This window comes from Aquila chrysaetos, chromosome 2, assembly GCF_900496995.4.
Source record: "Aquila chrysaetos chrysaetos chromosome 2, bAquChr1.4, whole genome shotgun sequence".
In the NCBI taxonomy this organism is placed as follows: Eukaryota; Metazoa; Chordata; class Aves; order Accipitriformes; family Accipitridae; genus Aquila; species Aquila chrysaetos.
In genome coordinates this window covers 67326069-67352942 of record NC_044005.1, presented here as the reverse complement: position 1 = coordinate 67352942, position 26874 = coordinate 67326069, and the positions used below count along the sequence as shown (strand labels likewise).

General features: G+C 37.8%; 1 protein-coding gene across 3 annotated transcripts in view; it reads left to right on the top strand.

Moving 5' to 3' along the window:
* FUT9 (fucosyltransferase 9) overlaps positions 1 to 26874 on the top strand; it is a 114790-nt gene that overhangs the window by 34714 nt on the left and 53202 nt on the right. The window contains exon 1 of one of the 3 annotated variants that reach the window (XM_030029549.1): positions 11357 to 11482. The exons of the other annotated variants lie outside the window; for them this stretch is intronic. The gene's annotated coding sequence lies outside the window, so the exon portion shown is untranslated. Of the gene's footprint in view, positions 1 to 11356; positions 11483 to 26874 lie in introns of those variants that run through there. 3 annotated transcript variants of the gene reach the window in all.

Genomic DNA, 26874 nt, shown 5'->3' with positions numbered 1-26874 from the left:
TTTATTTGTACACATTATTTATATCAAAGGTGCAAATTCTGAGGGTGAGGTTTTGTAGAAAACCGTAAGCTGAAGTAAAGAGCCTTGGACTTCTCTTGCTCCTTCGCCAGCTCTGTTTTTCTTACTCTCTCTGGCTTTGCAGCACACCTTTGAATTGCCTCTTGTACAGAATCACTGAATCGTTTAGATTGGAAGGGAGCTCTTGAGAACACCTAGTCCAACTCCCCTGCTCAAGTTCATTTTCCTTTACCATAACTGTGGTCACTTTCTACCCTCTTCTCTGAGCCTTGGGAGCACATCATCCATATCCATCTCTTCTGAGCCTTCTTCCCTTGTAAGGGCTTGTGGCTCACAAGCACACAAAGGGTCACAGGCAGCCACTGTAAGGGTCACAGGCAGCCACTGGCTCCATACAGGAGGTGACCCAGTTTAGGACCTTTCCTGAGAGCCAGGAGTGAATGGTGCTGGGCGGGCTGATACCGCTTGTCCCCTGGGTAAAGCAGGGAGTATTAAGCGCATCTGATGGAGAAACGCTCATACCCCTCTCAGCCGGCGTGGAAGGGTTGGGGACAGTGTGGGGCAAGGGCAGCTCTGGGCGCAGACTCGGAGTCTGGAGGACAGCAGGGGCTATGGGACCACCATGGGGGCCGGTCTCCGTGGTGCCCAGCTCAGGGCTCAAGAAGGCCGGAGCTCACCGCCGGGCTTCTGTGCGGGCCAGTGGCTTCCTCGGGGCCGGGGGGCCGGGGGCCAAGGGCAGCCGTGGTGCAGGAGGGCAGTGCCCACGCTGACGGGGCGCAGCCCCGCAGCGCCCCAGCCAGCTGAGCCGAGCGCCGTGGTGATGGCAACAGGCCCTGCTGACAGGCTGAGGAACGTCAGCCAAAACCAAGGTAACAATCCACGGCCAAGGACAAACCAGGAAATCTAAACAACTGTTCAGGAACAGGGCTGGAGACCCTGCAGCATCTCTGGAGGGTGCTAAAATGGGGCCCGGGGTTGTGGGCAGGGTAGGGGTAGCCCTGGAGGAGCTGGGCAGGGACACGCAGGTCCACCAGTGCTCTCACAGCCCTGAAAAGGACTCTGGCACCCAGCCCGCTTCGGGACGTGCCGTGAATAAATTACGATAATTAGCTGGTGCAAAGTAAAAGACCATTCACTCGAGCTGAGGAAAATTGAGCAATACCATTTCATTTTTGTTAACCAAAATAAACACGTGCGAAAAAATAAATTATAAGAGAATGGCTTGTACTGGCAAAATGAATAAGTGGTGTCGATGTAACTGCAAGATGGTGTCAATGACAGCGTGATTTTGTACAAGCTCTGCACGATAATTGTTGAAAGACTTCCAGTATTATTTAGAAAGTTCAAACATACCTCTCTTAAAGTCCACTGGATTTTGGTTTAATAGTTTATTCCCTAGGGAGCTGAATTATTTATTGATTTGTTAAAGAGAACAATGATCTAAATGCAAGAACTGAAGTGTATGTAATTGAGATCCAATTGGGGGCACATTAACCTACTCACTAAATTTAAGTGCAGACACTTAAATTGGGCCCAAGATTAAAAGAAATTCTTTTTGTGTTGGATTCTTTCAGTGCCAGAAAGTACATTGTAAGAATGAAAAGGCATAGCTTTCTTCTTTTTTTTTTAATATTTCATTCTAAAAGTGGCAGAGCAACAGAATGTATTTTTTAAATGACCCAATACTTGCTTACTTAAGACTATAACCTCAGACTGTATTGTAAGTACTGCTGTAGCTAATATGATTCACTAATGTAGCTTTCCCAGCATGTCACATTAGAGCAAAGTTCTAGGAGAGTAAAGTGATAAAGGAATATCAAGACCTGGGAAAAAAAATGTGAATCAGTATGCTTTTTAGTCTGAGCATTGGGAGAGTTCAGCACATTTTGCTACAGTCAAGAAAAGAAATTTATTGTAAATTATATGCCATTAACCTTTAAAAGTAACTTTCCTTTAGCAGGAGTGGTGTTCTACCAGCATCTTATTATACTATCAGTTCCTCTGAGTAATTGAGACTGTTAAACTACCTCTTAAAAATTAATTTCTCTTGCTGATAATAGGAGCATCACTGGTCCCCAAAAGAATAAGCTATACCTGAATTGACTCAGCCTGGAAGTACTGCCTTCTTCCAGTGCTGTGTTTTGTAGGTAAATAGTGAAAAAGTATTTAAGCTTTTTAAAAGAAAAGTGTTCTCATCTGTTTGACTTCCACAAGATATAATTAACTGAATTCCCAGTTGGGCAGTTTGAGCAGTTTCCTTTCTTCAAATTAAACCCTGTCAGTAGGTTGGTATTCCTCTAAATAGCCTGTGAGCCCTACAGTGATGCTTGCTTTGATGCTGCTTCCAAAGCTACTAGAATGCATCCAAAACAGTACTGTGCATGATTAGTTAGTCTTTACATGTTGTGCATGGTCATTTATCTGGAACTATATGACTTTGCACTGGTAAATGAGAAGTTCATATGAATGTCTTCAGCACCCCTGAAAGAAAAGTCACTCCATGGAAGACATTAAGTGTGGGCTTAGATATGCTGTGCTAAACTTAATTCTCTGTATTTTCATCTGCAATTCCATATATAGTCAAGATAGGATCTGACACCAATTTGTCTTACACAGTGCCCTATATATGCATTGGATTGTGCAAATTGTAATAAAACTTATAAAATTTCCTTGAAAAAATAGAATGATTCTTCTCCATGTGAGGTCATACTTTTAAATCCCTTATAAGCAAAAAGAAAGAACAAATTCAAGCTCAGGGAATAGTGTTACTAAAAGCTTCCTTGTTTCTAACACATTCATTCTCCCTCCATCTCTCTCCTTTCTCTCTTTCCCTCTCCAATTCTACCCCTTACTTCCTTTGTGCTCTTATGTGTCCTCTTCTTCCTTTTCTTTTTTTCTTTTCTTTTCTTCTCTTCTCTTCTCTTCTCTTCTCTTCTCTTCTCTTCTCTTCTCTTTTCTTCTCTTTTCTCTCCATATGTTGTTTTCTCTGTCCTTTGCCTTTGTTAATTTTCTTTGTCTCTCTACAGGGTATCTGGTGCAAAAATTTATTAGCAGTATAATTTGGACCTACTCAGCTAATTTTGCCATCAGGTTGCCAGAGATACATGGAAGTGCTTTTGTGCATGATCGCAGAAATGGTCATACTTTGTTGTTGTGGTTCTAGCTCTTGTTTTTAAAGTATTGATCTCCTGTTTGAGGTAAACAAAATGAGAGTTAATCAGAAGCTTGGGATTCTCACAGTCCAGACCCAAATTTAAAGCACTCCTGTGTGTGATGTGTTGTAGTTAACAGAGATTTATTTCTGTTTTGTCTTCCATTTATGGTGCATTGGTTGCTGTTGTAGGGCCTCTCCTTGCCTTTAGTAAAGGACAAAACAACTTCATATTCCACTAGTTAGAGCTTTGTTTGACCAGTCAAAAACTGTAACTGTAAAAACTCCTGTGGTCTTAAATCTGGTTATAGAACCTGAGAAGATTTTTAGTGAATGTTGAGACAGGCACTATCACCAGCATTCTTCATAACTGGATATTTCTTTTGGCTGATCTGATTTATGTTTGCTTTGAGAACCAAACCAAGATACTATGCAGAATTTTAAAAAACTTTTTTTTTTTTAAGTAAATAGGAAAAAAATCCAAAACAATGTATTTGTAGATGTTTTAATTTGTAGATGTCTAGGTATGTGATATTTGCTTTATTTTATTTTACTTTATTTTTGACTCTTTAACACAGTCCTCTCAAGCTGAATTTTAAACACTTAGATTACAAGGCAATGGTTGTAGTCCTGCGTTGGATAATGACATTCTCAATTTTAAAAAAACAGTGGTTAAAGGCTAATTAAAGCAAAAATGACATGACTTTGCATATCCAGTGTACGGTACAGTATTTTCAATTTTGAGTGAGCATGGAATTCAGCCTCAGGAACAGCCCTAAAGCAGCTTGCTATCTGCCACACTTTGACCTTACAAACATCTACACCTACCTTAAAGATGGTATCGAGCCTAGGACCACAACTGCAATCATTGTATCCGTGCCTGGAAGATATATGCTTTCCTTCAAACACTGAAATGTGTTAAAGTTAGTTGATTTGATCAGCTTTCAAAAAGTGAGATCCCTTCTCTTTTGCTCTCCTCCATTCTCTGCCCTGGTCCTGCACAGTTTCAGTACAGTAACAGAAAAAAAAAAGCCCAAGTCAGTACTGACTCTTCTATAGAGCAGTTCACTTAACACTTACTGTCATATTCATGTACATGTGGGTAACATGAAACATTGGGATTTTTGCCCTAAAAAAAGCCTATGAAGATAAGAATACAAAACTGCAAAGCACATGAGTGAACTGATAATTTTTGTCATTTTTTACTTTACTTTACTTTTACTCTCACTTACCAAGATTATAGATTCAAACACCCATGGCAGGGAATCAGGATTCAATGATAAGAATTATAATTTATTAGGAATATCTAAAGCAACATGACTTCCTGCAAAGATATGAAAAGCTTCCACCAAACTACAGACCAGCTCTAATGAAAACATATCTTCCTTCTTTCCAGCCTAGTTTGCAAGCTGCTAGCAATTCCTTGTCATTCTCCATTCTAGAAGAACCACTCCTAAAAAAATTAATTCTTCTGTGGAAAATGGAATAGGTTCAGAAGGAAAAATTCAGATGGCTCTGATTAATGCAGTGTCCTGATTCATGGTAACATATTTTAAGAAATTACGATCCTTATTTATTTGGTCCAGATTTTTTCTGCTTTAGTAGCAGAAGTAAACGTGTATGATCCTCTCGGTCATGACACTGTGGCTCCGCATATCATCCTAAACTGAAATGAATGGCTTTTATGTTAAAGTCGCAGGTTGTGAAGTGTGGCAACTCAGTAGTCAATGCACTTTCACTTTTGTTAACAATAACAGCCAGCAGTAGGTCAATAAGCATCAGAAGACATTAACATCTTAAAAAGCCACTGTTAATTGGTTAGAGCCTTGGCTCCATACTGATATAATGAAATCAAAATAAGTCTCAAGCACCTGTTGCAGTGGTTAATTATTAATATGGAGAAGTCAGCATGAGCAGGAAAGCAGTAAAAGACCTATCCTGTGAACAGTATTTTCATTAAGCAGAAGATATTGGGCATCTGAGGACAAAATTGCCTGGAGAAGGAGAAGTGATGGGTGTCTCACATGCACAAAACCAAAACAAGAGAAAACTTGAGAAGGAGGAGCATCATCTTCCAGTCCATCCAGCAGTATGACAGTTCATGAACTCTGTCACATGTCGAGAACCTTAAGGAGTAAGACTGGGAGAGAGACGTGGAGAAAGAAGCATCTTTCAGACAGACATCTTTTGTAATCAGTGGTTTTCTTGAAATCCTTGAGCATCTCAGCTAAACTGCTATTTTAGAGGGTACTGTTGCCAACCACTTCCACGAGCTATCATAGCACATATGTATATTAATTGCCAAAGGTGTCAAATAAATCTTTCTGCATCTTGGCTTTCTTACACATGACAGCCTACACAGAATGTGTTTTTACTTTGTTATAGGCTGCTATACTTCAAGTGAAATAATATACTGGGTTTGTGCCATTGACTTACACCCTGTGCAACCTACTTATGCCAGTAGATTTATGCATTACTGACAGTAGGCACAGACCATAATCATATATTTCCCCCTTTCATCTTAGTGGAGTAAAATTAATGTGCCTGATTAAAATATCTTCACAGACTGACAGGGACAGCAGTATCACTACAAGGGAGGTTCTCCTTGTGTTTGAAAATTACCTGAGGGGTTTCAGATGGTCTTTTAATTAATTTATAATAACTTCTGAGTATAAATGACAATACAAAATCAAGTTATTGAGAAAAATACCTGCATGCCATTTGAATTTTATTCAGTAATTTGACAGGCCTACTGAATTGGGATTGCCTCAGCATATGGCAAAGATTCAAGAAATTTCCAACACAGAGTAGATGACTGAGATGGCGTTTTACACGTTGCACTACTTGAGACATTAATCTATTGGAACATATGTATTACTACAGGCTTAATTTTAAAGAATGTGTGTTTGCCCTTTCATCATTACCTGTACATTTGAAAGATGATGCCAAAATTACCTTTGTGAATACATTTACCGGCAAATCTTCACACTCGTTTTGAACATACTGAAGGTGCCTGCACAGTGGTGCAAGTATAATTATACAGGCAAAGCAAATAGCAAAAATGTTATATGTAAAATTTATTTTAAAATTAGATTTCTGGCAAGTACATGAAAAAGGATTGAGAGTATGTTAGAATATCTGAAAATAATTGCCACTAAATTTAATCAGTTATGTGAAATGTGAAGAAGTCAACCCAAGGTCAGCTTAAAAAGGAAATGAACAATTTAAGCAGCCATTGCACAGGACCAGATGGCATGACTGGGAGGTTAAAATCAAGAAAGGACAGAGTTCTTCAAAGTTTTGTTAATTTGTTAATGTGTGTGTACTAGAATCATGTAAATGAAAGGTTCACTGATTATTTACAAATTGAATTTACTAATTTCCTAATAGCTGAAGGGAAAGAATGAAGATAAGAGGCTTAAAACACACATAACTTTTTTCCTATTCCTATGAACAAAAAGTCAATATTTTTTCTTCAAAATTTTCATATTGCTCATAGACATGACTGGCTCTCCAGCCTCCCCCTACTCATTTCAGAGTGTAAAGAAGAACAGGAAGGCTGTGTGTCTCCTCCTGCCACTTCTTGCTAACCTCTTTACAGAGATCTTCAAGGCCATTTCCATCCTATATCTATTTATCCTACATTTTAATAGAGATAGGAAAATACTCATCTAAGAATTTAACATGCATAATTTACCCTTGTCTATCAGGTTTCCCTTCAGACTATCAGTTCCCCTTGTTGTGTTCATCTCATCACCTCACATCTGTACTCCAGACAATAACTTTCTTTATATTCCTTGAAACCATTCTGACTTTGCAGTCACTTAAGACATTTGTCTTTCTTGACACCAAAGGACACTGCATTTGTAATTTAACTACTCTTCTATTAATGAATTAATAGCTCATAGTTGTAAGGGGCTAAAAGCCAAATCCTAGTCAGAGACATCTGTAAGAGCACTGGACCTGAAGCCAAGTACTGCTTTGGAAGCCAGCATATAAGATATGGGGGAAATAGGCACTGTTTGAATAAAGCATGACCAGCAGCACCTTGGTCCTCATCATTTTAATCTGATTAGACTGTTATGTAGGATGATAATTTTCAAGGAAGACCATCTGATAAAGATGGAGGGTAGTCCAGTGTGTATAGAAGTAGCCTAGAAACCAGCAGAGCAAAGTCCTTCTGGGTCTCATGTCCCCATCCATAAACAGGGAGTTATAGTAACCTCCTGCTCACTGAGGTAAGTAAAATAGGCATAATACAGTTCAGAAACTAGGGGAAAGTGCTGATACTGCTGCTGCATTGTTAGGGTGTGTGTGAATGTGTGGGTGAAGGAGGAAGATATATAAATACCTATGATAGGAATTTACAGAAACGACTTCTCCAAGGGAAAAGACTTTTGGTCACTATTATAAGGGTGAGATTGGAGAAGTGGCTTATTATTTAAGAGTCCTTTTCTGTGATTAATATTATCACTCAGTCAGTTCGTTAGCTACGTTTGCGTTCCCTAATAGGATGACATTCTTATTTAACATCATCACCTTAAAAATCAGGCATGTTAACCCAAGCAAGGCTCTTTCCATAGCCGTTTAGGCACCTTGTGAGGGCAATCAGCTCTTATAAAGAGTTAAAATCAAAGGATAATTCAGGATGGAAGGGGCTGCAGAACATCTCCAGTCCAACCTACTGTTTCTCAGGGCTTTATCCAGTTGGGCCTGGAGAACCTCCAAGGATGGAGACAGCACAACCTCTCCAGGCAACCCATTCCACTGTCTGGCTGTCCTCAGCAAAAAACATTTCTCCTTATATCTAGTCTGAACCTCTCTTGTTTCAGCCAATGCCTGTTGTCTCTCATCCTTCCACTGTTCATTACTGTGAAGAGACTAGCTCTACCTTCTCAATGACTTCCCTGCAGCTACTACTGGGCTGCTGTTCAGTCCCCTCAAAGCTGCCTCTTCTCCAGCTGAGCTCCCTCAACCTCTCCTCACAGGGCAAGTGCTCCAGCTCCCTGAGCATCTTGGTGGCCTCTGCTGGCCTCTCTCCAGGTTATTGATACCTTTCCTGGACTGAGGAGGTGGGGGATGAGTGCAGGAGAAGGAAGAGCCTCAAAAATGGACACTATATCTAGATGTTGTCTATTAAATATTGGGTAAAGGAGGGTAATCACTTCCCTTGATCTCCTGGCTGAGGTCATGTTAATACAGCTTCTGATGTTGTTGGTCTTTGCTGCCAGAGCACACTGCTGTCTCACGTTCAGCTTGCTGTCTTCCAGGTTCCCCAGGTCCTTTTCCACAAAGCTACTCCCTAACCAGTCTCCAACATGTATCATCATAAGGGGTTCTTCCCTCCCAGGTGCAGGACTTTTAACATTTTCATTGAATTTCAAAGGTTCTTGCTGGCCCATTCCTCCAGCCTGTGTAGGTCACTCTGGCTGGCAACCTTGCTTTCAAGTGAACTGACTTGTGCCCTCAGTTTTGTGCCATCTGCAAAATCAAAAGAGTACACCCCATGGCCTCCTCCAGGTCACAGATAAAAATGTTAAAGAGGACAGGTCCCCATTTAGACCCCTGTGATGCTCACTTGTTACTGGCCTTCAAATTGAGTATGACCTGTTAAATGCCATCTTCGGGGTCTAAACCTCAAGTTTTTATTTACGTTGTCCTTTGTAAACACAGGACTGTTTTCCTCACCAAGCGTTCAAACACTGTCTAACAGCTCTTACGGCAAATGAAATAAAGAGAATTCAAGTGATAAAAGTGTGGCATTGCTTTCAAAAAAGAAGGGCTTCTGACAGACTGGATGGTAGTTGCAGCATCAGGTATCCTGCCAGTTCTAGATTGGCTCCTCAATACAACTCAACTTGGCAAAGCTAGCATAGACAAAAAAGCTGATTCGTTATGGTTAGAATTTTTTTTCCAAGTTTGCCATTTTATCTTCCATTAGAACAACTGATAAAGCTCCCATTACCTTTTTGTGGAAACTAGGTTATGCCATTAGAACAATTCAGAATATCCAGCACGTCTCATTTTGTTTTGAGGTGCTTGAGAACAGTAGCTTAAGCTGGAAATTGGGTTGTTCTGAAAGAAGAGAGAAAGCTTTACTCAGAAAAAGACTGTTCAAAATCTAGAAATTAATTTCCAAATTAGAGAATTTATTGGCCCTTGTGAAATAGGACCTCTACTATACATTTGTGGAGAATATAAGGACAGAAAATTAGCCAGTGCATTTATCTGAGGAGTTGCTAAGAACATTTCAAGCTTAGACATAATTTCTAGCATTTAATAATTAAAAAAAAAAAGAGATTTTAAAGTGTATACTAAATTAAAAATATATATTTCTCATTTCTAACAATGTTACATACAGATGAAGTTAAGTTGCAATCAGAATGATGTTGCCAGTGCCAATATAGTAGGTACTATGGTCCAGAAAATATTTCGTATTTTCATACTCTCTAACCTCTTCCTTCCTGAGAATCTCTGTTTCTGCAGCCTGTTGGATAGTTCAGACTGGTAAGAAAAACTCTTCAGACTATATAACTTTAATATAGTTTGTTTTCTTCATACTCAGCTATCTGTGAATTCTATCCCATTTGCCAGTCTGCAGGTACTGTATCCCTATTAAGACAAATATTTGCAAGGTCCACAATCATCTTCATAAGGTCATTAGAACAGATATTGGATTAAATTATTTGTGTGTATACAGCTAAGAACCAAACAAGACTCAAAAACTTATCTTGTCTCTGTACAATAAAGATCTCTAGTTCACAGTTCCAAGGAGTAGGCTGTAAACCCAAATTTTAGCTCTGTTCCTCAAAAGAATGAATCCTGGAGCTCAAAGCCTCCCTCACAAGGAAATATTTGAGGAAGTAATCTATCTATTAGGGGGAAAGTAGAGACTGACCTATAACATAATAATAGAATAGGGGTATGCAATAGGAGAGGCCTAACGGATATCATGTTATTTATAACTACAACAAAGACCACTGCCTACAGTTTATAGATAGGCACATTTAAAGTGGAAATATGAGACACATTTCTATCAGTGAGAGAAAATAACCATTGGGTCAATTTAGGAAGGAAAGTAGTAGATTTTCTGTCCATCGTACAACATTTTAAAATCAATATTAGTTTCTTTCTAAAAGGTGTACTGTATTCAACCATAAATTATTGGACTTCATGTAGATGTTATTGGGTGAGGTCTTACTGCCTGTGTCACATCGCAGGTCAGACTAAATGACTGCAGTGTTCTCTTTTGGCCTTAAAAACTATGAAGTGATCAATGACTGTTACAGGACCGCAACTGTGGAAAAAAGTAGTGATTACTTATGGTCGAAAGGAAAAGGAGACACCATGTGATCTGATAGGCCTATTCAGTCAATACCAGCCTATGGAGACTTCCAATACTCATAAGGCAAAAAGTGACCATATCTACCCACCCTGTGCTTTCTGCTTTTACATTCAAATTCAGTGTTTTATCATTATCACTCTCCTGCATAGACTGTAATGGGTTCAGCTGACATGTCATTTCATTTCATGGAAATAGACACAAGTACTCAAATAGAACTGATATTTTAATATATATATAAACAACGGGTGCTTTTCCTTCCTGTAGTTTGTGATCACTGCTCTATTTTACCAGTTTTCTGATTTGTCCCTCTCCCTCTGAATACCATTTCTCATTTTTTCTCACTCCCTCTCCAACGTTTGGACTAATGCATCATTAACAACTTTGCCTTTATTTATGATTTAAAGAAAAGATGGCTGAAAAAATAGGAAAAAAAGATTTATGATTGCATGACAGAACTCAGCACCTCTTGCAGTCATGAGTTCCTGATGATCTCCTTTGCACTCTACCCAATACCAAGAGCTTCTCCAAGAAACAAATGAAAGACTTTTTTATTATTTTGTTTTGAGGTTGGAATTAAAGTGCTTTTGAGAATCATTATTCTTTGCTTTCCTAAATCTTTTACTTGTCTTGGGACACAGAGAAGTACTATTTTTTTTTTTAAGAATAAAATTAAGAATTAGTGTCTTGTTCAAACAGAAAAACTCTGAAAAGACCACAGTCTGAACTTGTATATTATGTGCTATCTTAATTAATTTATCTGTAAACTAGTCTTCAGGATTTCCATGCAGTCTGCCTAAAAGGTCATTAGAATACAAATAAATTCTCTTGTCTTCTTTAGCTACTCCATGTGCAGTAGGCTGTGTAGCAAGAAGTGACTGAACTTCCTTTGAGACATTTACTCCAAAACAATTTTTCTCATCAGAACTATGTATTACATGGAGTTTAAGGAAAGTGCATGTTTTTAAAATGTGAGTAAGTTCTGGATGCTACTTGTGAGGAACATTCATTTTGTTTTCATGATGAATATCAATTTCTCCTATTGACTGCAAAGCACTGTGACAAGATGCTAGTGGAAGATGGATTATCCTGAGGGGAAAGAAGACAGGAGGATGGAAGGAATATCTCATATCTCTCTGTGTCATATTGCTGGATGGGAAGACTGTTCCTGGCCCAATGTCATTCAAAAACTCTGTTTCAAAAATTAAGTACATGGGCTACCCCTCTAAGTTCATATCTTTTCATGTTTTGTACTTAACAAAAAAATTTCTCAAGCAGCTGCATAAAAGGATCTTGTACATGCATGGGAATTACTTTAAATTACATTCTTATCATGGTGTACAGTTATAACAATCACACTAAAATCCTATCAGTCTTAAAAGAGCTGAAAATTCAGACATGATTTATAGAAGTGCAGGTAAAATGCTACAATCTTATTCTGTGGCATTGTATCAGTGATGTGTAGATTAAATGATTCTTAATAATATGCTTTGCTATAGTACAAGATGACAGGTCTTCTTATAAGGATTACAAAGTATTGTATGAATCTATGCTGTTACTATCTACATAGAGTGACGTGCCATTAAACTGCCAAAGTAAGATGTAGCTCATCTGCCTGGTCTCACACCAAAAGAATTCATAGAACTTCGTGAAAAGTTGGGCAGAACTGTTTTGCATTCATTTATTCTTAAAACCTTTTTCTTTCCACAATATATATTGCAAAAAAAAAAAAAAAAAAAAAAGAGGCATGAAAAATCTGTATACAAATGTTGTCTTTGTCCTGGTAGATTATGAACCCATATAGTTCAAATTCTGAAGGACTAAATTAAAAGAATAAGCATGAGTGCATTATCTGATGAATTATCCAATATTTCCTATAAGTTTTGTTGGTAACTGTAACTTTACTTAGCATCTGTAATAATGATTTGGGGAAAGAAAATAGAATCAATAAGACATATTCATAGCTGTTGCTATCAAGGGTATCAAGAGAGAAACTTAAAACCTGAACCTTGTGAAACCTGGTAGATGTATTAAAAAGACTAACATAAATTCATCTTGGAAGAAAAAATTATCTAAGAAAACATCATCACAGATGACATTACTTAGCAGAAAGGAAATACTTAGAAAGTTTTGCAATCAAAATACATGTATGGTCAATAATTTGAATATGTTATGATACCCATTTTGAAAAAGCAGCTTCAGACATGGTCATACATCTAAAAGTAGTACCTAAAAGACTAGTTAGAACACATTGTCTCACTATAAGCATGAGCAGTAGCATCAGCTTAAACCATACTATAGTGCTTCCAGTCCTGAGTGTTTGGTTACAAAGACACTGGTACTCAGAGGAGAAAACAACATATGCCTCCTTATACACCACATAGCACCATAGGGTAGCCGTCTGTGTCACAGTGCTATTTCAATCAACGCTAGGAAGGGTATGTATGCAGCTCACCGCTGCATCATATAGAGGTTCCCAGCTCCAACAAGCAAGCTCCAGAAGAGGAAGCATCAGAGCGGCAGCATCAGTTTGACAAAGTGCCTGAGTAACTAGCACTGCAAATCAGAAGAGTAAAACCACCTAGGGATATTCTCTGCTGTTGAAAGCATCGTACTAAGACCACTAAATGAAGGAGAGAGGTGAGTCACATGGATGTTTGATGACTTGCCACAGATTTCTCTGTAACAGCTGTTGAAAACTAGGCTAAGGCCTTTCTCAGTGCTGACCTTATTTTGGTCAAAATGACCACCATTATTCTCCTCTCCTGCTTTATATGCTTTGTTGCCAGTGCCTTTGTACTCAGGGATTCAGAAGTGACTGTACTGAAGTCTCTTGAGCTGATCTTCTCATGCCCTTTTCTATTTAAAGGGAATATTTACATTTTGCTGAACTTCTAAAAATAATAACCCGGAAAATAAAGGAAAGACTGGAATGCAGGACACTAAGGCTAAATCAGCACTAGTAAAACAAGCAAGTCACTAGCATCATCTTGGACTGCTCAGTTTTTAGCATGTTTCTTGGCTTGATTTTCTCTGGTGCTAGGAAATACTGAAACATGGTTCAGGATCTGGGAAAACACACAGAAACAGTTAGGCTGTCCGAATTGATAAATCTGTCCCATTTCAGGAGAAATAGGTTTGTGCATAGCCATGTGGGCATAAGCCATCCTCACGCTCTGGCTTGGTTTTTGTTCTATATGTGTGACCTTAGATTCATTGCCATGAGTTGTCATTCTTGATTCAGATACTTGAATAGGCTCTTCAATATCTTACCTTAATCCTCCCATCCTGAGTTAAAGATCATTTAGACAGGAGGAATCTGGTCATGCTCACAGTTTTGACCAGAGGTTTCATTCCGGATTGCAGAGCACTTCCCTAAAAAAACATTTCATTGAATGTGTTGTTTCACCAAACAGTTTGGGTTCTGACAACTCATTATTTTCTTATAGAAAAATATTGAATGTAAATCTGCTCCAAAGAGCTTCCTGTTTTGTTCCAAGAGCAAAACATTACTTACCTTTGAATTATATGTTCTTCCTTCTCTCTGTCCATATTTACTCTAGTTTTATGTGAGCAGGGAGCAAAACCATATTTTACACTATGTATCTATTTTTGAATCATGCACTACACACTTTTTCTAAGTATTATTGATCAGCCACAGTTCATAATTTTGAAAAAAGAAATAAAATACATAAAATCTTCACTAATGCTGTTTTATGATTGAGCATTTATACATACCCAACAGTCAGAAGCTGGCTTTCAAAGCTGTTGCAACGCTACCGTATCCTAGTTTAAGACCCAGGTTGGTGAAGCCATAGGTGTATGCTTACATGTGCACTGCTAAATATGATTCTAATGTAAGAAATATGGAAAATACTAGTCCAGTCTATCAGCTATTTCCAATAACCTGTTATATTAAAGTCAGAGCTCATTCCTCTATACATCTCTATTGCTGAGTAAACATCTAAGGACAACATGCTTATCTACCAGCATTAGCAATACACAGCATCCAAAACTAGAGTAGCACATGCATTGCCTTCTAATGCCTCTTTTGTTCAGGTCACCCAGTATTTCATACCTCCTCCAGCAGTTCTTGTTCCTACCCTTCTATCTGTTTTATCTACTAGTTCTTTCCTCTTGCCTTACAAGAATTTACTAGACTCTACTACTCATGGCAAGTCTTGTTAAAAGTAGTTTGGACATCGCAAAAACTATTCTAAGTTGTTTCTAAATCAAGTTCTACCCTTTGTAGTGAAGTCACTTTACAGTTTAGATCTAGATCTAGATCAGACCTACAACGGATCTACAAGATCTACAGTCTACACGTAGTTCCAGTCTAGATGCCTCAGAACTGAACTTAAACTCCCCAGGTTGCCAGCCAACATTGATCATAATGTTGGTTCTTAAGGAACACCTCTCCTCCTCCTCTTCAGGAGATTGTCCTCATTCCTTCCCTAAATTTCCATGAGATTTAAAAAAAAATCCTTGTGGTTGGTTCTACTTGTACATGTTTTTCCTCTATGGATCATCTCCATCAAGTAAATGTACTACCACCTTGAAGCAGTTTATCCTTCATTCTCCAGATTCTCCCCCCTTCTGGCCAAGCTGAAACCTTTGTTCCTTTGAAGTCTCTTTATAGATAAAAGTAGTGTATTTAGGAGTCCTGGTAAATAGATGCAGTTTGTCAGGAGTAGCATAGCATAGCATAACATAGCTTAGCATAGCTAGCATAGAAATGGAACATAATCAACTTTCACATCTTCATCAGCTTTAGCTCTGGTACTTCCCAATCCAAAGATCATGGAATTTATATTCACACAGGGCTCAGGACTTCAGAAAATATCCAGAAATAGAGAACTATAGACATATCCTAGTATCTCACATTTAAATTCCAATCCCATCTTCATATTCAAATAATACACTTACTGGTACACATGCCTTGGTTTCATATGCATGTCTTTTATCAGTACATATATTTACAGGGAATATAACTTAAGCATAAAAGAGATCAGTTCAGAAATTGATGTTCTTAAACAAATTTATTATTTTAAGACTGCTAGAATTTACCCTGCACTACTGAAGCAAATGAAGTTTTGCCTTAGACTCTCCTGAGAGCAATTCTGTAGGCTGTGTCAGTTAATAATTGGGGGAAAATGAGGAGAATTCGAGTTACATATCAGAACATGCCGAAGATTCAGTAAGAATGGGATGAAATAATAAATAATGCATTTTAGCACATCAGTCATGGCAATAACTTAATTCACATCATATTCATACAACCAGAGTATTCCACAGCCTCAGAAGTATTGATCTCAAAGTTTTCCAGAAATAGAGCTTATATTATATTTATTTAGAGCTTAAATTATATTTATTTCTCAGGCACCCAGTTTATTTGAAATTTACTGGTAATATTCCAGGAGAAAGTTGTGATTGATAATTATATGTTGATATGGATTATTTGAATAAAACCTTATTTGTCAAAATATATGCTGTGAAATATGGTGTAAATTAATTCAGATCAGTTACACTAATAACTGTTGGCTCTGGACTGGAAGAGAACTTCAAGAACAGCAAAAAGAACAGCCCTGGATATAGAATACACAGCACACACAATGAGATTTAATTTTAAAGGGTGAGTGGTTTCTTTCTTTATTGGTTACCCTTCGGCATGTTCAACTAAAGTGTTTCCCTCTCCACCCGCCCCTTTCACTGTTCAAGACTTTCTCTCCTGATGCAGAATGAAAATTGCAAGGCTTTTTGAATAGTTAAGTGAGTCTATTTGACAACAAGTCTAAAATAATTTCCAATAATCCACATTATAAAGGAATCTTACTACTATCAAGTTAGAAACATATATTTTGTATTGTAAGCAAAATGGAAGCAGTTTCTGAAATTTCATCCAAGAAACAGAATTTAGTAGGTGTTTAGCTTACTGGATCTTAGGCACTTAGCTTATTTGGATCATAACTTACAGGAATCCAGTTATGATCCAAAATTAAACTGTCTAAACTGGGGAGGTCTGATTCTCTGTCTTCTCTCCCCCCTCACCTTTATCAGCACACGTGTTTACCAGTGCAAAGTGATCCCAGAAGGGACATAGACCAGCACGGTCCTGATGTTGTAGGGCTTTACACCAACTTAGCAGAGTTGTGAGTGGTTACACAAGATGTAATATAGTGAGAACAATCTTGAGATGACCATGTTTGCATTGTTCCTTGTGTGATTCAATAAAAAGGGAATAAAAACCAAAACCTGCCATAATTATTACCATTACTACTTACAAACATTATGAAAAGTCCTGAGGCTTCATGTTTTGAAGCTTAAACAAGTATCTAGCTGTGAGATATGGAGAAAAGACCTAACTGAGGAAAGTACGTATTTAGAAAAAGCAATGGGAGTTTCTAAAATCCTTCTCTAAGTACTATAGCATTGGTTACAAAAAGAGGGAACACATTGCAGTAGAGAGTCTAGGAATCTGCTATAGAACAGTGATTCCTGTTTCATTTGAAAGTGCCTTAGAGTTGTAAAGGTCATTTTTGCAAACTGTTACTTTTATTACTGGATAGCCCAGATAAGTAAAGAGTATAGATGTGAATCAAATAAAGAGTATAGATGTGAACTGAAGATGAAAGATCAGACCCTTATTTAGTGGACACTGAGTTAATTGAAGCCACAAAAAGAATTCATCTTGGAGTTAAAATGCAGCATCAGATCAATGGCACGTAGAAACAAAATAGAGAAGTTCAAAGGTGAAAAAGGAAGCATATCTTTTCAAGTTGTAATTGCAAAAGAAATATAGACAGGTATTACCCACATGCAAATTGGCTAAGGCACTGACATTAATTTCATAAAACTTAGCCTGTGTTGAACCTCTTTCTGTTATTCCTTTGCTTGTTTCTGCTAAACTCATTAGCTAGGCACTTGAGAAAATTTGCACTCAATAATTAAGTGCTCAGTAAATTGCTTGGTCCCTGTGACGTGTTATGGCCCAGAACCAGAGTTAAAGAGGAAATATGATTTGGGAGCTTTTGAATAAATGAAAATGTGTTCTTGAATTCTTTAACAATGTTGTTTCAATTAATAGAACTTACTTGCTGGAACCGAAGTTTTTAGGCAGGCGCAAAAGTTAGACTTACCCTTCATACCTCCATACTGACAACTCCGAGGGGCTGGGACAGGGACCAGGTGTTAGCTCTGGGATTCACTGAGCAGGCAAATAACTTCATCCCCATTAGCAACAAAGCAAAGATGATTGCAGAATCCAGATGGGTATGAAGGTGCTTGTTTGAGTTCACAAGTTCAGGCTCTTGATCTGAATGAAAACAGGACTGTGTCTCTTTGCTCTTTATTTTTTCAAAAAGTAGCACAGCCCTAGATAAAGTCCCTTGTTCAGATACTCTTTAGGTTACTGTTCTCTCTTCTATTGTTTACTGGAGAGCATGAAACTGAGTTATGTGAAATTAAATATTACAGTTATAAAGATTCCATAGGCTGAAACTACTCATACATGCTGGAATTAATTGTATTACAAGATTTGTGTATTCTTTTAATGCTTTGCATTTGAATAACATTGCTCAAATTGAACATTATCTCAGGCACTATTTCCTCTTTATCCTATAGGCAGTCATTTGTGCATGTTCTTGGAGGACTGTATTTCATTCTGTGCCCAGTAAACCATTCCTGTGAAAAACCTCAATAATCAGTCTGTAAGTGAAACACAGCTCCAAGTCACTATATAGACCTGCAACACAGTATCTGTATGACTGCGCATTTTGACTACAGAGCAATGCATTTAGAAATAAATTGCAACTATATCTTCTCCAAGAGCTATTTTCCTTGATACAGCTTTCTTCCTAAAACCTGAAAATTAAATCAGTTTCTGGTTTTGTCATACAGATTAAAAATCTACAAGAGTTTGTCACTGTCTGTATTTACCATTACTCCTTCAGTTCTAATTCCTCTTCACCATTCTCAAGTTTTGTGCTCTTTTGCACTGCCAGTAGGATTATACAGAAGTTACACTCTCTGCATTTTACTAGCTAATCCTTCAGGTGCAGAATTTAATGGTAATTCTGTCTGCATGCTCTGCGGGTACCTGAACTTCTTCAGTGTGGGTACATCAACCTCAACTTCTTGTTCTTGTTTCTCATATGACCCTTTCTTTCTTCTGTGTTCTACCTATACATCATTCTAGAAATAGCTACAGATCGTCTACCCTTTCCTTTAAATCTCTTCTTGATAACATTTTCTTCTGTGATGTCCGCAAGAATCTCATCAGTCGGTTATCTACTTAGATATGTTTTATCCATTTATCTAGATAGCATAATAAATAGTCCTGATTTGGATCCATCCTGCGAAACATTAGCCAAGTTGTGACAAGGGTCTGATCCTCATATGCAGGGAACTCCTCTACTTCTATTGTTCTGTCCTTCTACCCTCATTCCTTATTCTCATATTCATTATGTTACATGCAGAATAATTTGGCTTATTTTCTTTGGGTAAGGATCCTTGTGTTTCAGCACAAATATTTGATTGTTATTGAGCATCATTAAATTACAGTGTTAATTAGTTTTTTGCAACTGGAAACACAAACATATGTCAACTTGCAAAGATGGAAAAGTGCATCTTTCCCTATATTTGTATTCCTCCAATTATAAATATGGTACTAAGCACATATTTTTAGATACTTCCCAGTCATTACATAGTTTAATAGTATTTTGAAGACATATTCAGTACTTGGAGAAAGTAGTATTTACTGTTTTCAGTTGAAAGAATAGACAGCAAAGAAACACAAAACAATTATACTCAGGCTTTGAGTTACACAAAAAACGAGTTATGAAATAGTGTATGAATAGATTACATGTCAGAGAAGCATTTATCTGCAAAAGAGAAACATTTTCTGCTAATGATATAAGAAATGTACACAGTGACAATTACTAAAACATATGCATCAGAACAAAGGGAATATCACATAAAAGCATGATCGATATAAACTGTAAAAAATGTGGTTCAATATAAAATTTATTTAGAATTACAAAATGTAGCACTAACCTAAAAACTGGGGTAAAAAAGGTACTAAGAAAAATAAGATCATCTGTGCAGCGTTGGAGATATAATAGCATTTTATCTTGGAAATGGCATGTGATCTTACAAATGAAGACACCTATAGTGGCACTTCAGGGAACACAGTGAGAATGTTAGCATCTAACTCCAAGAACCCAATTCAAAATGTAAAAACACTTTTGAAGCACTGCTTCATCTCATGGAGGTCTTCCCCTTTGGGGATCACAAAATCCTAATTAAAATGTCTGTGCCTACACATACTCCAAAATGTGCGGGGAATACAATTTTAAGAGGTAATTTTCCTTTAGTAAAGCGTGTGTTGAGTCACACGACACACGTGTCTTTTTTTCCTCTTTGCCCACTTTTTGTTAGCATGGTCTACCAGTGGGATGGCTCTTGCAGAATCTCTGTTAGTCATCAGGACAGGACCTGTCCCTTCCTCCCCTGCATTGTCAAAAGTCTGTGTTATTCCTATGAGGGAAGAAACATATGGAAAGGAAGGGAAGCTGAGGTATTTTGGACTGTCACAGAAGCAGTAGCGCTTGGCAGAATATCAAAACCCCATGCACAAGCACTGAAAGTGAAGAAGTTGTTGAGAGTCTGGGATAATTTGTATATGATGGCACACATTGATGTCCCATCTTCCTTCTCTATAAAGAAGTTCATAGAATATTAATGAATGAAAAAAGATGGCTATTAGGGATCTTAAAAACAAGAGCTGAACAGCATATTTGATTAAGGTCTACTGTGCAGGGCAGTTGTTTGCAAACATCTCTGTGGAGTTATGTTGTGTTTCTCCATTCTGAGCTGTAACTTCCCCATTATTCTGAGCATTTCATGCTTAAAAGGCTTTCTGTTCATAGTATGTTATCCCACACCCGCTCATTTCATTAATTTTTAAAACCAAATTACATTCCTGTTGTGAAATTTCAGTTCCATATGGCCTACACAGTGTACCTGTAATGGGCAGTATTTCTTTCTTTCAGGTATGTGCTTGTCACCTTATTATAATTTTGTTGAAGCATGATCCCAAATTCTCTTGGGAAGTTTGGCTAATATAACTCATCACACCTAGGGGTTTATGTTATACCCACGGCAGTAGGGTATGACCACCTATTCTGTTAAAATGGCAAAAATGAGGATTCAAATCTTTGTGCCTTAATATCAAACTTGGGAGAAGGCACTCTGTGTTTTAAACTCACAGCAGGTCACTATGTTAAAAACTGTCAGTTTGAGACAGAGATCACGCATGGTGACTTATACAGACCAATACAACCTGCTTTCCTCTAACTTGGTTTATTTCAACATTTTTATCAGAAAGCACGCAGTATTTCTATAATAACTTGTGTATGATGTATAAGTACTTCAAGTCCTCATAAAAAGTATCTTTTTCTTTTCACCCTCCAGTAAAAATCAGTTCTTCCTGTCCTGAATAAATCTTAGTAAATGTTTATATTTTGCAGTCAAAATATCCTTATTACTTGTGACAATGACTCATGTTATCCTTAACTGCTTGATGGATTTTTTTTAAAAATCCCAAGGTAAATAGTTAGGAAACTACCAAACTTTAAAACAATAGATGTCACCATCTTTAATATGATATGAAATTAATTTCAATTTAAGAAAAGTGATACTTTTGTCATTTTACAATGCAGGTAGTTTCATGTAACTGTTTCATTAGAAGACAGAAGTATCATATCTCTTCTGATAAAAAGTATATACCCTTGTCTTTTAATATAATTTCAGAAACATGTTTCTAATAGGACTTCTGAACATAACTGTAATAAATAGTTTGATATCTGTTTTTTATGTATAACTTGTACATAATTACAGTCTTGTTCTTAGAATGAAAGTTAAGCAGTGCTCTCACTTGTTTTCTTTTATGTTTTCGTATTCCAGGGAGACGAATTCCATAATTAGAAATTTTTAACATCTTCCACAGACAATTTAATTTGCACATTACTCATTATTTTAGGATAGTCACAATAGTCTTTTAATTATGCAGCCTGTGGTGAAAGCATGCACTTGATAACTGAAGCACGGTGTTTAAAAAGAGATCAATTCTGATATCAAAATATACAGAAAGGAATATTAGACAATTTCTAGCTCTGAAACCAGAAACACAGTGAAAGGAAATATAATAGAAATGATGGTGCATATATATATATATATGTAAGGTTTTTATTATAATACGACATTGCCTTCCTCCTATTTGTCTTGAACAAGGCCATCACAACAGCTGCTCTGTGCTGATGTTTCATCACGCAGCTGTTCCACCTCTCAGTCTTAGACTCCTGATATCTAAGGGACAGTGAGGACTGCCTGCCTGTTCTCAGCTCAGCCACCCTTCTATACTGAATTTTTCTCCATTCCTCTTTTCAATAGTTTGCATGCTTCTCCTGCTGCATGCTATTATCTCTCATGAGGTATTACAGATTCCGTGACATCCACTCCTAAGAGTAACGAATGTCTAGTCATGGATTGGAATAAAAGTGAGATGAATCTGTACCAAAGAAGGGAAAGGAAGGATGGATTTACAGAATAAGTAAAAAAGGAAATGTGCAGTTCAAATATAGAGATAACTTGGATAACTTCCAGAAGTTAAAAGGAGGAAAAGAGAAAATACACATAATAAAGGAAGCATTTCAAAGGTAAAAGGAAAGTGAATACATAAAAAGATAAATTTAAACTATATTTATTATTGTTACAGAGACTCTTAACCCAGCACAGCAAACATAAATTAAAATCTGCATCCACTCTTACACCGAGTTAATCCAGTTCATAACAAATTTGCTTTTATTGTACCTTTGTTATAACAATAATGTATGTTAATATAGATAGTGTGTACAGATTTTAAATGTAGATTTTCCAGGTGTATTCTGAGTGCCTTTTATTTCAAATATAGTATCTTTGGCAGCAGAGAAGATAACCAGGAAAAAAAAAATCAACTTTTTGTTGGCAAAGCCTACGTATAAAATTGGCAATCTTGACAAAGGTAATTACAGGATAAAATTGATGTCCTTTTATTTAAAATAATTTTGTGGATGGAAGTTAAATTTTATAGTTTCTGATGTATGTACAGTTTCTTCCCCACCACATCTTTACTTAAACTAGAAAAGACTACCTTGCTTGCTGCATTACTATGCTTGTTGGATTAAATAAATTAGATTCAAAATGAAGCCTGGGGAAAGTGCTGCTGTATTGTCAGTCACTTGAGCATGATTAACTTGCTTTTTAAAATGGCTTGGTAACATAACAAGAGTTCTGTACTGCTTGATTAAATAATACACAGAATTAATGGGATGAATCTTGTTCTGGGGTGCAATCCATTTAAAAGTGTACTTTTTTTTTTTTTTCTTTCTGCTAAAACTTTTGGTTGGTTGGGTTTTAGAGATTTTATAAATCATACAGGTAAACCAGAAAAAAGTAATATCAATTCCATGTGCAGCTCTTTTTCCCTTGATTGCACACTGAATCATTATATTTTAGTTGCTACTGTTAAAGGATATCAGTGAATGTACTCCTCTTTGCATATGCAAAAATGTGGAAAAGCAAGCACTTAAGTTAGTGTAACTGTGAGCAGAAATTAGCTTACTCTTTTTTTTTTTTTTTTTTAAATAAGGTGGAACTGAAGTCCTGCTGAAATTATTCAAGAAGTCTGTGATACATTTCAGTAGATTTGGGTATTAAATAGCTCTAGTAAAATCGTTAGCTACAGGCCTCTCTGATTTCAGTTCAATGTAGTACTCTTATTTAAATCCTTCAGTAGATTCCAATTGCCTAGGCAATTCAAGATGGCCCAAATGAACTGGCAATTTCACCTGAATGAAGACTACAGGAGTCAGCCTACAGACTATTATCTGGTTTTACCATAAATATTCTCACCTAATCCTTCCTGTGCTTCATGTACTTCCTCGATATTTATTGACTAAGAACCCTAGGGTAATTCAGGTAGGAATGGACCTCACGACATTTCTAGTCCAATATCCTCCTCAAAGCAGTCTCAGATCTGAGGTCAGGCCAGGTTGCTCAGGGTTGTATCCAGTTGGGTCTTGAAAACCTCCAAGGATAGACACTGCACAACATCTCTGAGCAGCCTGCTCCATTGCTTGGCTGTCTTCAGGATGAAAAAGTTTCTCTTTATATCTAGTTTGAACCTCTCTCTTCAGTTTATGCCCATAATCTCTTGTTCTCTCACCATGTACCTCTAGAGGGGATCATGGTTTAGTCCTCTCAATGACCTCCTCATAGGTATGGGGAGCTGCTAAGTGCTCCCAAAGCCACCTCTTGTCCAGGCTCAAAAAGCACCGGTTCCTCAGCTTCTCCTCACAGGGCAAGTGCCCTCTGAGCATCTTGGTGCTCCTTCACTGAACCGACACCAGTTTTTCAGTTTGTCTTGTACTGGGGAACACAAAACCTAGCCACAGAACCTAGGTGTCATCTGAGTGCTGAATAGTGTGGGATAATCACTTCCCCTGATCTACTGGCTATTCTCCCACGCAGTCCCAGATGCCTCTAGCCTTCTTTCCTGCTGGGGCACACTGATGGCTCATGTTCAGCTTGCTGTCAGCCAAGATCCCCAGGTCCTTTTTGGTAGAGCTGTTCCCCAACCAAATAGTCCCCAGACTATATCATTGCAAGGGATCTTCTTCCCAGGTGCAGGACTTGGCATTTGTTGTTGAATTTCGAAATCTTCCTGCTGGCCCAGCCCTCCAGCCTGTTTAGGTCCCTCTGAATTGCATCCCTGCCCATTAGCACTTACTTACTTGTTCCCCAAGGTAAAAAAAATCTTACCAAAACACTCCTCACCAAGAAACACCTTTGTCATCTAAAGACAGAAGTCTTTGAAAGTTTTTCCAGTTGAAGAGGTGACAGAGAGTATCTCCTCGTATGAAATTTGGTCAAGTGTCTGGCTTTTCTAATACCCAGCTCATACAGATTCTGTGTGTTAAATGTAAAAATGTTCAGCACTGAAAGAACTTTATTTAGGTTATGGTCTGGGGCACAAATATGGCTTTACAGGCACAAGAGACTCCTGGAGAAGCAGTTGCATCCTGTGTGAAGTGCAGCAGCCTCATAGCTGTTGTAACTGGTGCAGGTGGGTAATGGTCATTCACAAGTCAAACTAACAGTCAGAACCAGAGAGCTCATGAAGGTTAAGCCATTCTTAGTCCACACTAACATGAATTTTTATTGAAAGTGCCCTTTTTGGTGCCCTCATATGGCATTCACTGATGATTAAGTGCAACTTTGGGGTTTGCTTTGCTTCTGAATAGGGCTGCTTCAGAAGAACACAGGATCTGACCCACCTTTGTTGAAAGCAGTATGGAGTTTGTTTGAATCTTCAGATAATACTTTTTCTCTTTCCTGATATGCTAAATCCCACTCATCGGTTTTTCAGTGCCAGAAATCCTGGAGCCAGGCTTGTCATTGGCAGACAGGTCCATTCATATACTTGCTGTGTTTTTCCCTCACTAGAGTATCCAGGGAGTTTCATCTCATCCAAAAGAGAAGAAAGTGAACACCTTCCTCCTGTCTTTTTTCCCCCACAGCTGTACCTGCCAGACTCTGTAATTCATATGATTAACTCAAGAGTGCCCTTTTGGAAGCCTGGTATTAAGATCTTTCCATCAACTCACACACCAGAAAAGTCCTTCAGTATTTCATTTCAGGTCAACGATAAGGTTTTTTTCCAAGTGGATGGCAGTACGTCTGTGGTCACTAGAGTAAGAGGTCATTCATCTATCCTCATACAATGTCTGATTATGGCAGACAAATTCAGAAAGTCAGGCACTAATTACAGTGAACAAGGTTCAGTTCTTTCCACAGCCCCATGCAGTGAATTTAGGCTGAATGAAGGTTTTGTATCCTTCCTGCCTCACAAGCAATTTAGCATCATAGATATACATGATCCTTATGTTTTCCTTGCCCAGTGTGATAGAGATGATCACTGAAAAAAGGCAAGTGACGTAGGCTGAGGCCAGCCACTATAGTAGCCAGCACCACCAATTCTTTCTCCCAGCTCCAGTTTAACATTAATATGCTACCGAATTTGAAATTAAAAATCTGGTCCTGTTGTCTGTGTCATCTGTATCCAATCACTACTTTTTTTTTTCTCCCATTGTTTTCCTAATGTTAGTCAGCCTATTGAGCTTTTCTACCAGCTCATCTTGGAATGAATTCACAGGGCTACCATTCCCCCAAACCCCCATATTATTCCAGTAACATTTCCCTGCATGGCTATAAAGCTTGCCAACTTCTACTGCTTTCTTTTATCCTTAGTCACTGTTTAGCTATAGATTGGTTCTAACTTTTTGATCTTTCTCATAAATTGGTTCCTCCAGGACTCTCTATTATTTTGCTTCCATTTCATGGTCTCTCTCTGTTTTCACCAATACCCTCTGAAGCCTTCCTGTCCAGGACTGTGTCCTCCCCTGAGTGGTACAGAGAGGTATTGCCTCTTTTTCTTTCTTTCTTATGATGCATCTTCAAAAGCAGCTCTTTGTAACATATTATTTTATTTGAGTTTATTTATGAATATCTTAACATGAAAAGAGGCTTTAACTACAAAACCAAAAACATCTAAAGAAATCCTGAACTGGAGTATATTTTCTTAGTTCTCTGGTAACCCTGAAAATTCTGGCAGCTTGTATTCTCTTCACCATGGACCACAGCCTTATTCTTTTCTTTTCAAAATAAACACTTTGTTTGTTTGTTGGCTGGTCAAACATCTTAATAGCAATTCAGGAGAACGTTGCGAGAGTAAGCATAGTTACGCTGATGGAGAACTGAGATAGCAGTGTTGACTTTGCATGACCATTCTAGCCTGGATGTTGCAGTAGCTCTATTTCAGATTCTAGAGGCACTAACTACACATCTAATCCCAGCTCACAAAACTCAAACTGAAGAAGAAATCTGAGACTTTTTTACATTCAGGTTTTGAGGAGTAGCTGGTATTTTCAATTTTTTTTCTTGTAATTTCATAGATTTCCAATTCAAATTTTAGGAAATCAGATTAAAAAAAAAAAAAAAAAAAAAGCCCAAATGGAAAAGATTCCAAGGGACTCTGTCTGTTAGATGTTCAACTTCTAGCAGACTATCCAGGCTCATATAAGACTTCTCCATGACCAAAGAGGAAGACTGTGTCAAGGATCTGAATAGAAATCAGAACAGCTAGCTCTCTATTTTGTTCAAAACACCATTCCTCTTAATCTGAATCTACTGGTCAGAGGAATGCTTTCCTAAATCTACTTGCACCTGGTTCTTTTTTTTTATTTCTAGAAGACATTTTATTGGAAAG